Raw genomic sequence first — 14258 nt, 5'->3', positions numbered from 1 at the left:
AACAAACAAAAAAATTAAGAGCCAGGTGTAGTGGAATAGTGCATGCCTTTAATCCCAGTCCTGGGGGAGGGTGGGGGATAGGGCTGAAGGGAGGAGGAGTCAGGTAGATTTCTGTGAGTTCAGCCTGGTTTACATATTGAGTTCCAGGACAGTCAAGACTACACAGTGAGACCCTGCCTCAAAAACAGCTAAATAAATAGGAATTCTAATTAATAAATAGTATTTAAAACTATTAAAAACAGTAAAGAACTCAGCATGTAAAATACACAGAAGAAATAATGTTTTGGTTTTATTGTTCTGTTTTGAGACAGGGTTTCTCTGTATAGCCCCTGACTGCCCTGAAACTTGCTCTGTAGACCAGGTTGGTTTTGAACTCACAGAGATCCACCTGCCTCTGCCTCTCAAGTAGACAGTGCTGGTGCACACCTTTAATTCCAGCACTCAGGAGGCAGAGGCAGGCGTATCTCTATGAGGCTGAGACCAGCCTGGTCTACAGAGTGAGTTCCAAGACTGGTTCCATACTTACTGAGAAACCCTGTCTCAAAAAACAAACAAACAACAACAACAACAACAAAAAGATTCTGACATCAACTTCTGGCCTCTACATGCATGAATGTGCATGCATGCACACAGGATTGTTATTACAAAGTGGGTTTTTTTGTTTGTTGTTTGTTTGTTTTAAGAATGTATCTTACAGCCAGGCAGTGGTGGCACACGCCTTTAATCTCAGCACTCAGGAGGCAGAGGCAGGCAGATCTCTTGAGTTTAAAGCTAACTTGGTCTACAGAATGAGTTCCAGGACAGCCAGAGCTGTTGCACAGAGAAACCCTGTCTTGAAAATAAATAAATAAAAATAATGTATGTTAAGTAGTTAAGTAAAATAGTTTGTATACAATCTTGCTTCAAAAGCAAGTCGGTCCCTTCTAGTACCATTTTCATTTAGGTCTTGTAGAATCCTTTATGGCATTGTACATTGATTACATGTAACATAATCTGAAGTTAAGAAAAACGGTTGTTGCTTGAAAAGAATTATTCTAGGTGAACATTTGGTTGTAGCAGCAGAGTGTGAGCTTCCAAGAGTTTAGTATCTGCCAAGAAGGAATCGGTAGGTGGTGTCCATGAGTCAGGTTTTCGACATAGTTCCTAGCAACTACTTCCCAAGTGCTAGCACTATTTCTTCGGCCACCGAAGATGATGACCCTTTTCTACAATCCCACGTGGCTGTGCCTCCCGATCAGAAGCTCATCTACTTCCTTACTCAATGGCCCTGTTAGCTCTCCGGTCCTTCCCAGCCTTGAGCTGTTTATTTTATCTCCTTCATTTTTCTTTCTCGGAGATATGAATTCCAGATGCCTCTTACCGACAGTTTCTCCTGCCCGCTCCTCTAGAATGATTCTACTTTTTTTGGTTTACTTCTGATACTTCCTTCTGTTGCCTCACTTAGGCTGGAGTGAAAATCCAGGTGTGTCTGGTTCTCTGAAGGTCAGGGATGCATTTCTCTCCCTGTGGAAGGCTGTTGTGAGAAGGACAGCGGCTCCCACAGACACATCCTCAGCAGAGGCCCAGTGAGATGCCTCGGGTGGGTGGATACAGCAGTTTCTTCTTTGCTCTGCTAGACTTTCAGGTCCCAGGCTCCCTGTGACCCCAGGTGACCTGGATCTGGACGAGGAGAAAGAGGTTCATGTGGCTCTCCTGATCATCTCCTTATCCTGTGACAGCCTGGTGACTCTGAAAAGATAAGTCACAGGCATGCTGCTGTTATTTTGAGACAAAGTCTTACTATGTGGCTCTGGCTGGCCTGGCCTGGTGCTCTTTATGGAAAACAGGGGGTCCTTGAATTTACAGAAATTCAACTCCTTCTGCCTCCCTAATGTTGGGATTAAAGGTATGTCACTGTATCCAGCTTGGTTTTTAAAGTCTTAATGTCAAAACTAGAACTAGGGGACTGGGATATAGCTCAGTTGGAAGAGAGTTTAGTGTGTAGGAATAACTGGGTGTAGGGTTTTGTTTGTTTTTTGTTTTTTTTTCCCTCTCCTTTGACTTTTTGCTCTTTTGGGGAGCCTGTAACCCAGTTCCCAAATAAATACATGGAGGCTTATTCTTACTTATAAATGCCCAGCTTCAGCTTGGCTTGTTTCTAGCCAGCTTTTCTTAACATAAATTATCCTGTCTACCTCTTTTGTCTTTCTCTGTTCTATGTGTGTTTTTTAACTTCTTACTCCATGTTTTGCCGTGTAGCTGGGTGGCTGGCCCATGAAGTCCTCCTCTCTGCCTTCTCTTACTCCTTGATCTTCCCAGAGTTCTCCTCCTATTTATTCTCTCCGCCTGCCAGCCTCACCTATTTCTCTCTCCTGCCTTGCTATTGGACATTAAACGCTTTATTTGACCAATCAGGTGTTTTAGACAGGCAAATTAACACAGCTTCACAGAGTTAAACAAATGTAACGCAAAAACATGCAACACATCTTTGTATCATTAAACAAATGGTCCACAGCATAAACAAATGTAACATGTCTTAAACTAATAGTCCACAGCACCTGGGTTCCATCTCTACCGCCACATAAACCAGGTGTGGTGGTACACACCTGCGATGCCAACACTGTAGAGGCAAAATGATTAGGAATTCAAGGTCACCTTCAGCTGCATAGCAAGTTCAAGGTCAGTATCTGATACTTGAGACCCTGCATTTAAAAAATAATAATAACATCAAGCATAAATTAGAGATGCTAGAGAGACCCTAGTCTAAAGTAAGGACAAATACTTACTTTACAAGTGAAGAAGACACTTGACATTGTCTTCTGACCTTAATATGCATATGTGTTCATACCTGTACACACATGTACATGTATATTTTAAATACATACAAATAATGGTAAAATAAAATTAAGCATATCACAATGAGAATTTGGTAACCTATAGTTTCCTTGAAGTATTAATAAGAGATTTCTTTTCTGTTTGCTTTTTGACACTGGGTTTTTCTATGTAGGCTCCACTGTCCTGGAACTTGATCTGTAGACCAGGTTGGCCTTGAACTCACAGAAATCCTCCTGCCTCTGCTAGGATTAAAGGAGTTTGACACCATTGCCTGGTTTAAGACTTGTGGTGAATAGCCCCCCTCTCCTCTTTCTTATTGGTCTGTTTTGTTTTTTGAGACAGGGTCTCTCTGTGTAATATCCCTAGCTGTCCCAGAACTCACTCTGTGAACCAGGTTGGTCTCAAATTCACTGAGATCCACCTGCTTCTGTCTTCTAAATTCTGGGATTAAAAGTGTGCACCATCACGGCCCAGCAGTTTCCTAACCTTTTAAATCATCTGCCTAAAAGGAATAAAAATTCTCTCTCTCTCTCAATCTCTCTCTCTCTCTCTCTCTCTCTGTCTCTCTCTCTCTCTGTGTTTGTGTGTGTGTGTGTGTGTGTGTGTGTGTGTGTTAGTGCTAGGGATCAAATGTGCTCTTAGACCAGGCTGACCTCAAATCGACAGAGATCCACCTGTCTCTGCCTCATGAGTGCTTGGATTAAAGATACCAACTGGCTTTATTTATTTATTTGTAATTACATTTATGTATTTGGTTTACGTCTCTCTCCCTCCTTCTCCCCCTCCCACCCCACTTCCTTCTCTCCTCTCTGTCACTAAACCCTGAACTCAGGTCCTCCTGTTTGCATGGCTGACGCCTTACCGCCAAGCATCTCCCCAGCCCAGGAATTCTCATCAGATTTATTTTCCTCCTGTAGACTGAGTTTATAATTTGTGCTAGGCGCATCGGCCTTCAGTTTCTCTCTGCTTTCAATTGCTTTAGCTCTCGAGGACTCTGACTGAGGAACACACTCCCATTATCGGCTCCCTCCTTCTGATGTGTGTTGTTGTCTCCCTGAGGTTTCCAAGGTCTAAACCGCGTGGTCCAGGCATCCACGGTACACAGATTGGGTCACTGCAATTAGGCGACAACAATGAGATGAACAAAGGGGATATCTCTCCCATGAGCATGACGTCAGGACCTGTCAGTCCGGCTCTCCCAGGCACCCCACACATCCCATCTGGGTCAGGTCAGTCTGGAGACTATCCCAGGATGCTGAGCTGAACGTGCTGCCCAGGAGGTGCCAGACCCCTTGGGCACCTGCCTTTATGGGGTTAGCCCAGCCCTTTGCACAGGATCGCTCTGCGACGTTTCTGTCACTTGGCATGGAGTATCGCACAGCCCACAATACAGTAAGAAGATGGACTGGTGCCCTGAGGTCATGAAAACTTGGGGTCAAGCCTGGCACTCCCTGGCCACGTGGCTCTGGGCCTCTAAAATGAGGGTAAGAAGAGTGGGATGAGTCAGCGGCACTCAGCACACCGCGGCCGCTGGAGGAGTTCTGAACAGAAAGTGATTTGAGATAGGGGTGGGGCAGGAGGCAGAGGCAGGGCTGTCTAAGCGTCCAAAGCTACCAGTGGCTCTACTGAGGTCCGGGCTCCACCCATCTGGCTGAGTTCCAGAAGACACAGCCTCATTGCAGTTGCCAACTGCCCTCTGGCTCCCGGGGTGGTAACTGGGTACCAGACCCTGTTGCAGGAAAGAACACTCATCTGCCTGGCCCTGCTTTGCCAGAGAACCAGCCAAGGCAGCAGAAGTTAGCTCTGTCCTTCCCCCTACTTCCAGATCCCGTGTGAGGGTCCCTGTGTTGATCCTATCTGTAGGGGCCTGCATAGTGAAGGCCTGGGAAGGGCCGTTCTGAAAAGTCTTCTGTCAGGGAGAGACAGGAAACAGGTGGGGGCGGGTTGGGTCTGCTGCTCAGCCTAGAGTGGACAGCGTTGTGCCTGGAAGGCACCCTGAACAATTCCTGGCACTCAGCCACAGGTGCTGAGTAAACGTGGGCTCCTGTCCACATTTCTGTTGTTACTGCTCCCTGCCTGCCATGGGTGAGCACTGTGCCTGGCTCAGGAGGTTCGACAGCAAATAAGTCGTAACTTGTAGTGGCATATAGACTAAAGGGGAGGCAGACCATAAAGTAAATTAGTAAGCTTAAATGTGGTGTCATAAAAGCCTGAAATACTCAGTGTCAAAGGTGACTCTGCGGCCTGTCTTAAATGGGACAGATGAGGAGGCCAATGGTGCCCTCCCTGAAGAAGGGACCCCTAATGTGGCAATGTGACAATACTCACTTCCACCTTCAGGGATGTATCCGTGTGTGCCAGTGCTGGAAGACAGGAGGCCTGATCTCTGCCGGGCGGGCGTGGACAGGTCCATCTCAGTGGGGGGCCAGTGCGATAGGTAAAGGGAATGGGTACAAGATGAGGCCAGAGAGGAAAGCAGGGCAAGGTGACCACATGGGGCATAGCAGACCATTCTGGAGACCCTGGGCTTTAGCTGGTGGCCGACGGGGTCCCAGGGGAGGCCTTTAAGCTGGGGGTGGGGTGGGGCATCGGTCTGTTTTCAGCCGTTTCTCTCTGATGTAGTTTGTGCACCAGACTAGAAGGAGGCAGGACTGCGTGCAAGATTTCATTTAAAATTGGGCCATCTGGTCTGGAAATAAAGGCAGCTTAGAGGAGAATGGGGCGGGGCGGGTGGGGGAGAGGAGGGGGAGACAGCGTGAGCCTGAGGAGGATAGGGGAGGCTGAACAGCAGGGCTGAAGGGTGGGGTCTTGTAGAAACACAGGGTGCCTGCCAGGTTAGGCAGCAGGTGCCGACTGATAGGGTGGGCACCCATCTACTGACACTTGGTCCCAGGGAGGTGCCCACTCACAACTCCCTGTCCTGGACGGGGTTCACAGAAAGCCCCTTCCCTCCACCCTGCCCCTGCTTTCAAGGCATTCCGAGCCAGGAGCCCAAGGGACACTTCCCCAGATCCCCTAGTGGGGTTCTGCTGAGCAGAAACGAAAGGGAAGATGGGAGCGCCGGGCGAGCCACGGGGAAGAGAGCTATGATCCCTTGCTCTTCTGCCGGGCCCTCTGTCATAGAAAACACTAGCTTTGCACTCACTTGATGGAAATACAGAGGGTCCCCGCCAGCCCCACTGTAATAGGAAGCCCCCAGCCTCTTCCTGATTAGACGACCTGAATGTTCTATGTCCTCCCTTGGTGAGGTCCAGCAGAGAAACATCCCATGTGATCTAGGCCCAGCCACTAGCCAATGAATCCACCCCTACAGACCCAGGCGGTCTCCAGAGGCCTCCTGCTAACAGAGATAAGAACCCCACTGCCAGGGGGTGACTTAGTAGTAACTTCTTTAACCTTTAATTTTTATTGCTGGAATTGAACTCAGAACCTTGCACATCTGCCATGAAGCTGCACTTCAAGCCAAGTTAGAGTAAAGGGACAATTTATTTCACTTATTTTTTTCCCCCGTAGTCCTGGGAATTGAACCGAGGTTCTCACACACGCTAGGCGAAGTGCTCTGCAATGGAGATGTATTTCCAGGCCTTTAGATCTCTTTTATTTCTGAGGCACTGGAGCGACGGCATGGTGGTTATGAGTGCTTGCTCTTCTCCCAGAAAACCCAAGCATGGTTCCTAGCACCCGTGTCCCGCTCACTCTCGCTTGTAGCTCCAACTCCAGGAGATCTCTTGGCCTCCATGGGTAACCAACCCCCCAACACAGATATACACATAAAATAAAATAAAACATATTGTGTTTTTAAATGTTTCTTATTTTTAAAAATAATTCTTACCTTTATTTATTTATTTATTTATTTATTTATTGATGATGTCTTGCTAAGTTACTCAAACTGAACTGAACCATCCTACCATCCAGGCAGGCTTTGAACTTCCAATCCTCTGCTCTAGCCTCCCACTAGGTCAATATTTCATTTATTTATTTTTAAATTAATTGCATTTGTTTACTTGTGCGGAGGGGGGAATGCATGTGGAGATCAGAAGACATCCTGACAGTGCTGATTTTCTTCCTCTACTGTATAGATCTGGGGATCAAATCAGGCTGACTCGGCATCAAATGGGTTTTACCTTTGCTTCTGTTCATTTGTTTGTTTTGTTTGTTTGTTTCTGTTCTTTTTTTTTTAGATTTTTAATTATGTATACAGGGTTCTTTCTGCATGTATCCTGCAGTACAGAAGAGGGCACCAGATCTCATTACAGATGGTTGTGAGCCACCATGTGGTTGCTGTGAATGAAATCAGGTCCTCTGGAAGAGTAGCCAGTGCTCTCGACCTCTGAGCCATCTCTCCAGCCCTGTTCTTGGTTTTTTACATTTCATTTATTTTTATGTGTATTAGTGTTTTGCCTGGCCTGCATTATGTTTATGTGAGGGTTTCGGATCTTGGAGTTACAGACAGTTGTGAGCGGCAATGTGGGTGCTGGGATTTGAACTCAGGTCCTCTGGAAGAGCAGTCAGTGCTCTTAACCGCTTAGCTATCTCTTCAGTCCTCTTGTTTTGTTTTGAAAGATTTATTTATTTAGCCGGCGGTGGCATATGCCTTTAATCCCAGCACTCAGGAGGCAGAGGCAGAGGCAGAGGCAGGCGGATCTCTGTGAGATAGAGGGGTCTACAAAGTGGACAGGCTCCAAAGCTACACAGAGAAACTCTGTCTCAGAAAAAAAAAAGATTTATTTATTTATGTATATTGTTCTTTGTCTGCATGTGTATCAACACACCAGAAGGGAGCATTGAAATTCATGAAACTAGTTTTAGATGGTTGTGAGTCACCATGTGGGTGCTGGGATTTGAACCCAGGTCCTCTGAAAGAGCACCCAGTGTTCTTAGCCACTGAGCCATCTCTCTAGCCCTGATTGTCTTTTGAGGCAGGATCTGACTATGTAGCCCAGGCTTCTCTTTAAATTTGACAGCCTCCTGCCTCAGTCTTGGGGGTGTTGGGATTACAGGCATACGACACCCCACCTGGTTTACACTTATTGTTAATGTTTTCTCTTCCTTCTCCTCTTTCCTTCACAGTCTCAGGATGTTGCCTAGATGGCCCTACACTTCTGAGCTCTCGTTTCTCCCTCCCGAGTGGCAGGGACTTTGGGTGTGCACCACCACACCCAATTTACTATTGACCTCGTATTATCGCACTTATGCAGGCAAATTATAGGACTGCTCTCTGTGGAACCCCGGGCCAACTGTTGAGGAGGGAGAGAAGCCCAGCCCTCCTAGGGCTCTGGTCATTGCAAAGACAACAACTAAACCAACAGAATTTTTGTTTTCTTTATATTTTATTTGCAGGCTCACCTTAGCTCAGGCTAACCTGGAACTCTGTAGTTCAGGCTGGTCCGAAAGCACCTTGGTTCTCCTCCCTTATCCTCTTAAGTGCTGGGATCACAGGTGCGAGCCAGCATGCCCTGACAGTATGTATTTCGAATCAGCTGCTCTCCCCCTTCTGATGCTTGACCCTGCAAACACCTGCAGGGTAGTTACTCTGCAGCTGGTGAAACTGAGGTTGAGCTGGGTTAAGTCATTCCTGTTCATCAAGGTCACATGACCCTTTGCGGGTCTGCTGAGAGGAAGGTTGCCAGTGTTCATGCTTGAGCCCAGGACCTCCTAAGCAAATGCTCGCTATACCCCCCCCCCCCACCTGAAATTTCAATCCCCTCAGGCCTGACCCTTGTACTACTCCCAGATGACCTTGGGTACCTGCTCCCTGCGGTTCTCCCTTCTCCTAGAGGCAGCCTCCAGAAAGCTGCTTCCTCTCATTTCTCAGTCCCTCTGGTCAGGAACTGCAGCTGCCTGGGCCAGGCTGATGTGTGAAGGGGCTGGGCCGGAGAGGTGTCTAGTCAAGGAACTAACCCTTCCTGTTGCTCTTTGGCCAACTGAGAATCTCCTGGGCCCTGAAGAGTCTGTTCTCCACCCCACCCCCCCACCCCCGTTTTTTCAGCATCTGGGACCCCTGGGGCTTACTGATACCCGGTTGTCAGTACTTCCTCTTCCCATGTAAGGGCCTCAGCCTACCGGCCTGCAGCTCACATCCTGGGTTTAATATCTACCAAATCTAATGCCTTCAAATCCCCGGCTGAGCCTCCGGGCCAGGGTACGGCCTGCAGAGCCGATTCATGTGAAGGAGCTGTTGGGTGGCAAAGGTGATTGTGGGCAGAAGCCTCCAGCTGCCCCTCCCATACTCCAGTCTGGGCGCCAGGCCACTGCCCCACGCAGCTTTCAGGGAAAAATGTCCTGATCTAAACTAAGACCAGTGTTATTTCCTGGGTCACGAGATCTCCGCTGTGCCCCTGGGCAAATCTTGGTGACACCAGGCTCTTGAGCTGCGTGACTGGACAGGCTCCAGGGTCTGATGCTCTAGGGGATCGAAGCTTCTGCTGGCTGGAGGGAGCCATTTATCCCAGCATTTTGGCTAAAGCAACCATTCATCCCCCCGCTGTCTCCAACAGGAATGGGAAAGCCTGTGATTCTACCCGTGGTTACATTCTGCTTCAAGTGCTGCTCATAGAGGACACTAGTCCCAGCTCCCCGGGTTAGAAACGTCCACTCCCTCCCTCCTACAACCCTGTAGAAACGCGCCCACCCTCACACCCCGGTACTGCAGTCATTCCCAACACACCCAGCCCTCCCACACACAGATGGACCTGATCTACAGAGGCATTAATTCCTCGGGACCTGAACGCCGGCTGTTTCTAGAGTCTAGAGAGACATCATGCCGACCTTCAAGCTTTCCAGACACAGGAAGAGAGGTGCCTGTGTCTGGGCACGCTGGGCACCCAGGATGGTCTATTCCCACCTTCTTTCCTCCGACATAACGCCTTACAGGCACTTCAGGCCCTTACGTGGCAGTGTGGGGCGCCCTCGTGTGGCCCAGGGCCACCCTGCAAGCTGGCCACCTGGACCTCAGCTCCGCACTTAACCTCGATTCCCCTCGCGCACCTGGGCATTCCTTCCCCCATCCGCTTCCCCCAGCTGTCCCCACCGGATATCAGGGCTCCACCCGTTCTTCCTACTGAGGCTTTCGGTGGGTCAGACTGGGATAACCCGCTGTTTCCATTGACGCGAGCCCTGAGCAGGAATCCCGAGGTACTTAGCAACTCTGTTGAAGTGAATTCCCTCGTCTGTCTCTCTGCCCACACTGAAATCCTTCGTTTAGGAAGCAGAAAAAAAAGGAAAACAAAGCAACATTACAAAACCAAAACAAGTTCCCAAGAAAACCGGAATGGCCCATCATTAATTGAACTTTAAACAGTTTATCCCCAGTTATGGAAATATGAATTGCTTTTATTCATATTTATTAATTTGAAATTAATTAATTAAAATTAATTAAAACCTATGGGAGGTTGTTGGTTTGGATAGAGTTCCTCCTATACTGGGCACACAGCTAAGCCAAAATGTAAGTCACTCATCCTGAGTCTCCACATTTTGGAGCCAAAATTGAGCTGTTCACCGACCTATAATAATAATAATAGTAATCATAATATAACAACAATAAAAATAATGCAACAATAATAAAAAAAGAGAGCAGGGCAGTAGTGGTGGAGCCTACAATCCGAGTACTCGGGAGACAGAGACAAGAAGATCTCTGAGTTTGAGGCCAACCCGTTTACAGAGCAAGTTCCAGGACAGCCAGGACTATACAGAGAGACCCTGCCTCTCAAAACCAAAATAAAATAAAAAGGAAGGAGAAATAGCTACAATCCCAAGTAGGCTAGTTTAGATGGTGTGGACAGGAAATCCTCTTTGGGTTAACTTGTACAGGTTAACTTATTTTTATGGGGTTTTGGTTTGGTTTGGTTTTTCAACACAGGGTTTCTTTGCCCATTCCTCTGTAGATGGACACCCAGGTTAGTTCCATAACTTGGCAAGGGTGGCTCGCTGTAGTCAGCACTGATCTGCACGCATGTCTGTGCTGTGCTGACTTGTAGTCTTCAGGGTTAATACCCAGGAGTGGGATAGCTGATCTGAATGGTGGTAGGTCTGTTTTGAGTTTCGTGAGGAGCCTCCATGCTGATTTCCACAGTGGCTAGGCTTGTTCACATTCTCACCAGCAGCAGGTAAATTCCCCTTCTGTCCATAGCCTTCGGTTGCTATTCATTTTCTTAGTGACTGCGGTTCCAACTGGGATGAAATGTACCTGTCCCCCGTTCCATGCTTCTCTCTCTTTTTATATTACAAGTTCCTATGCAAACCTGGGCATCATGGTATACACTTGGAATCCTAGCAGGTGGGAAGCTAAGACAGGAGTCATGAGTTTGAGACCAGCCTGAGCTATACAATGAGATCCTTTCACAGCTCACTTCCATCCCAAATAGAAGTTCTTCTGTGCTCAAGAAACGACCTACTGTTTTTAGGCCACACAACAGGAGCGAGATTTCCCTTTTTGATTCAAACATAGAAATTCAGAACAGGACAAAAAGGCAACATGAGTTTAATATTTGACTAAGATCCCAGTGTGGTGGGAATGAGAAAGGGCTGTCATGTCTTAGAACATTCTGTTGATATAAAAAAGATATTCCGGCCCAGGATACCCTTCACTGCGTTGCCACCTGGAACCTTGATCTGAGGAGGGCATGGGGCGGGCCATCGGCTCTCTGATTGCTGCTCCTCTGCCACTGGCCAGCCGAGATGACCTCAGAAGACTTCAACCAGGCGTGGGGCGCACATCTTTAATCTGATTACTAAGGAGTTAGAGGCAGGTGAATCTCTGTGAGCTCAAGGACAGCCAGAGGTACATAGTGAGACCTTGTCTCAAAAAATAAAATTAAATTAAAAATTAAATAAAAAGACGAAAGACTATCAAGGTGCTCCTGAGCCATTAGAAACAAAGACCTCTCTCTCCACCCGTGAGCAGCGCTTGAGATTCCACTGAAGAGACTGTGGGAAGAGAAGCATGTTAAGTGAATGACAGCTCACAGAAGGCATCTAGGCCAATCTCCCTCCCACAGGGCAGCCCCAGTTCAGCATCGGGCCCAGGGACTGGGCCTGGGCAGTGCTGACAGCGAGGAGGCCACCTTCCCTCAGCACAGCCTTCCTGGTGCCCACGTAGCTCTGACTGACGGCTACAGGATTTTCTGTTGCACAGCTTCTTTGGATAGAACCCGTGCCAGGCTCTGCTGAGGAGCTCCAGACAGGCAGGGTCCAAAGAGCAGGCTCAGGTTCCTGGCCGCTTCAGCAGACCTAGAGCACACACTTTGGCCTGGGTCATGGGACATCTATGCACAGTATGACGGCCGGACCCGACCAACCGCCTGGCTACTGCGTCTGTAAAGCAGCTGGTATGATAAGCTCATACTGCACGCTGTCCCTAGCCCAGTCCTGACCCAGAGGTGTCCCCAAGGAGGCCTTCCTTCCAGTAGACCAAGACACTAGGCCCTAGGCTGCCTCTGCAAGAGGCCTGAAGCATGTTGCCACCCGGTGAGCGGGAGGGGCTACTGATCTGATCTAGAACACCCTCGGTGGTTTTCAGAATCTAGGAGGTAGTGGTCAAGTTTCAGGCCTCCCTGAGTGCCATTTTCCTGCCTCTCCTGAATAAACATTAATGTAAATTCACATGGCACCACAGTCTGTGTGTCTTGGCTTTCTGACAGGCAAGCAGTGTTTTCAGACTTGAAAAGCCCAACTCTTTAGCCCCAAGAGATGGAGCTACCTCCTGCACCCGAGGGGAGCCATGCAGGCGAGAGGAACACTTGGCAGGAAAGAAGAGCCCAGGACCATTTCTAATGCCCCGGAACTGCGCTAGGTTCCTGGATCCCAATCCCAGGGACTTCAGCAACTTCAAGGCCAGGGTGAGAACTGAGGAGAAGGTGAAGCCAGGGTCTCGGGACCCAAAGCATGTCTTGCCCTGGGGTGGTGGGTGATCTGTGCTGGGAAGGGAAGGGTCTGGGTCCCAGGACCCCAATTATGACACAATGCTGCAGGCATGAGCAAGCAGGCAGCTGCATTTGTTGGGAAGAAAGTCTTTTTGATTTCATTTCGGGGAAAGGATGGAGAGTGATGAAGTTGGTTCCCTAATTAGGATCCACTGAGAGTCAATTACCAGAAACCACAACAAAGAAGGAGATTAGCAAGGAAAGAAATGCGTGTTCTTCAAGAGCCTCCCAGCTTCGAGCAGGAGAGAGGGTGGCAGGGGTAGCATCCCTGTACAAAGTACAGGCCATTTAGAAGCTTGATGTATGGTCTGGGGTGTGGTGGGGGACAGAGGGGGAAATGACTCAGCGAACAACCAGAGAAGCAGTTTCTGGAGCTGATGAGAGTCCTGCCTTGCTGTTTTCAGAAATGCTCCCTAGCTTCCTGGAGAAAACACAGGGAGGACTCAGGCAGATAGGCAGATGGAAAGACAAAGCCCGCTTTGTTTCTCAGGGTACTTGCATTCGTTACTGCTTGCTGTGTAACAAGTAGCCCAAAGCTTAGCAGCCCTAGCAAGTGGGTGGTTATTTCTTCTCGGGGGTCTGAAAGTCAGGAACCTTGGAGTTCAGTGGTAGGGTTTTCTGGCTAGGAGTCTCCTGAGGTTTCAGATAAGCTGTCTTTTAGGGCTGTAGATTTCTGTCTTCATTAGGGTTTTATGGCTATGCAAAGGCACCATGAACGAGACAACTCTTATAAAGTAAAACATTTAACTGGGGCTGGCTTACATACAGTTCAGAGGTTTAGTCCGCTATTGTCACTGCAGGAAGCATGGCAGCACACAGACAGACGTGGCGCTGGAGAGGTAGCTGTGAGTTCTGCATCCAGTTAGGCAGACAGCAGGAGGAGAGTGACTCTGGGCCTGGCTGGAACCTCTGAAACCTCAAAGTCCGCCCCTGGTAACACACTTCCTCCAACGAGGCCACACCTCCTAATAGTATCACTTCCTATGAGCCTATGGGGAACATTTTCACTCAAACCACCACAGCCATCTGAAGGCTTGACCTGGACTAAGGAATCTGCTCCTAAGACTGACAAGGCATTAAATCATAAGTCAAACAGCCTTGAACTTTCCCCAGAGTTTTAGGACTAAGGCCCCTTCTCCAGCAGCTCCAAGGCACTAGGGCTGGCCCCATCTCAGGGCTTGTTAGAGAGGCAAGCAGTGGCAAGAAGTAGAGAAGGGAGATTTAACCCATGTGCACCCTGGAGGGAGGAATAGGTAACGGGGCCCAGTGACCCGAAGTCCAGCTTCAGAGAACTGGCCTGAGCTTTAGGTTTAAACAGAGGGAGATCTGGAGCTGAGGGAAGAGGCTGGCAGAAGGAAGCAGGCCTAGTCAGGTCTCGTCTGGTGAGGCCTCAATGCCATTCAAAGAATTGCAAAAACACACGAATAGAAAGGGACCAGAGGTTTCCTTTAAAAGACATAGCACAGTATGCACTACAGGGGAGCATAAGGTTTTGGGCTCTTCTCCAGAGTTTCTCTGTGTAGC

General features: G+C 48.5%; 2 long non-coding RNA genes across 2 annotated transcripts; one reads left to right on the top strand and one right to left on the bottom strand.

The window, feature by feature from the left end:
• Positions 1–1584: 1584 nt before the first annotated feature.
• LOC146891262 (uncharacterized) lies at positions 1585–6694 on the top strand. The gene is made up of 3 exons (XR_014997812.2): positions 1585–1885; positions 3874–4043; positions 6328–6694. It is a non-coding gene; the product is annotated as an uncharacterized LOC146891262 (long non-coding RNA).
• A 4583-nt stretch (positions 6695–11277) lies between these two features.
• LOC146891261 (uncharacterized) lies at positions 11278–13638 on the bottom strand. Its single transcript, XR_014997811.1, has 2 exons — positions 13501–13638; positions 11278–11739 (listed from the first exon to the last, which is right to left on the bottom strand). It is a non-coding gene; the product is annotated as an uncharacterized LOC146891261 (long non-coding RNA).
• Between the last annotated feature and the right edge of the window lie 620 nt (positions 13639–14258).

The sequence above is a fragment of the Myodes glareolus genome, chromosome 17 (genome assembly GCF_982192425.1).
Source record: "Myodes glareolus chromosome 17, mMyoGla1.1, whole genome shotgun sequence".
Lineage (NCBI taxonomy): Eukaryota > Metazoa > Chordata > Mammalia > Rodentia > Cricetidae > Myodes > Myodes glareolus.
Note: the sequence above shows the minus strand (reverse complement) of the source record. Positions and strands in the feature narration are given on the sequence as shown.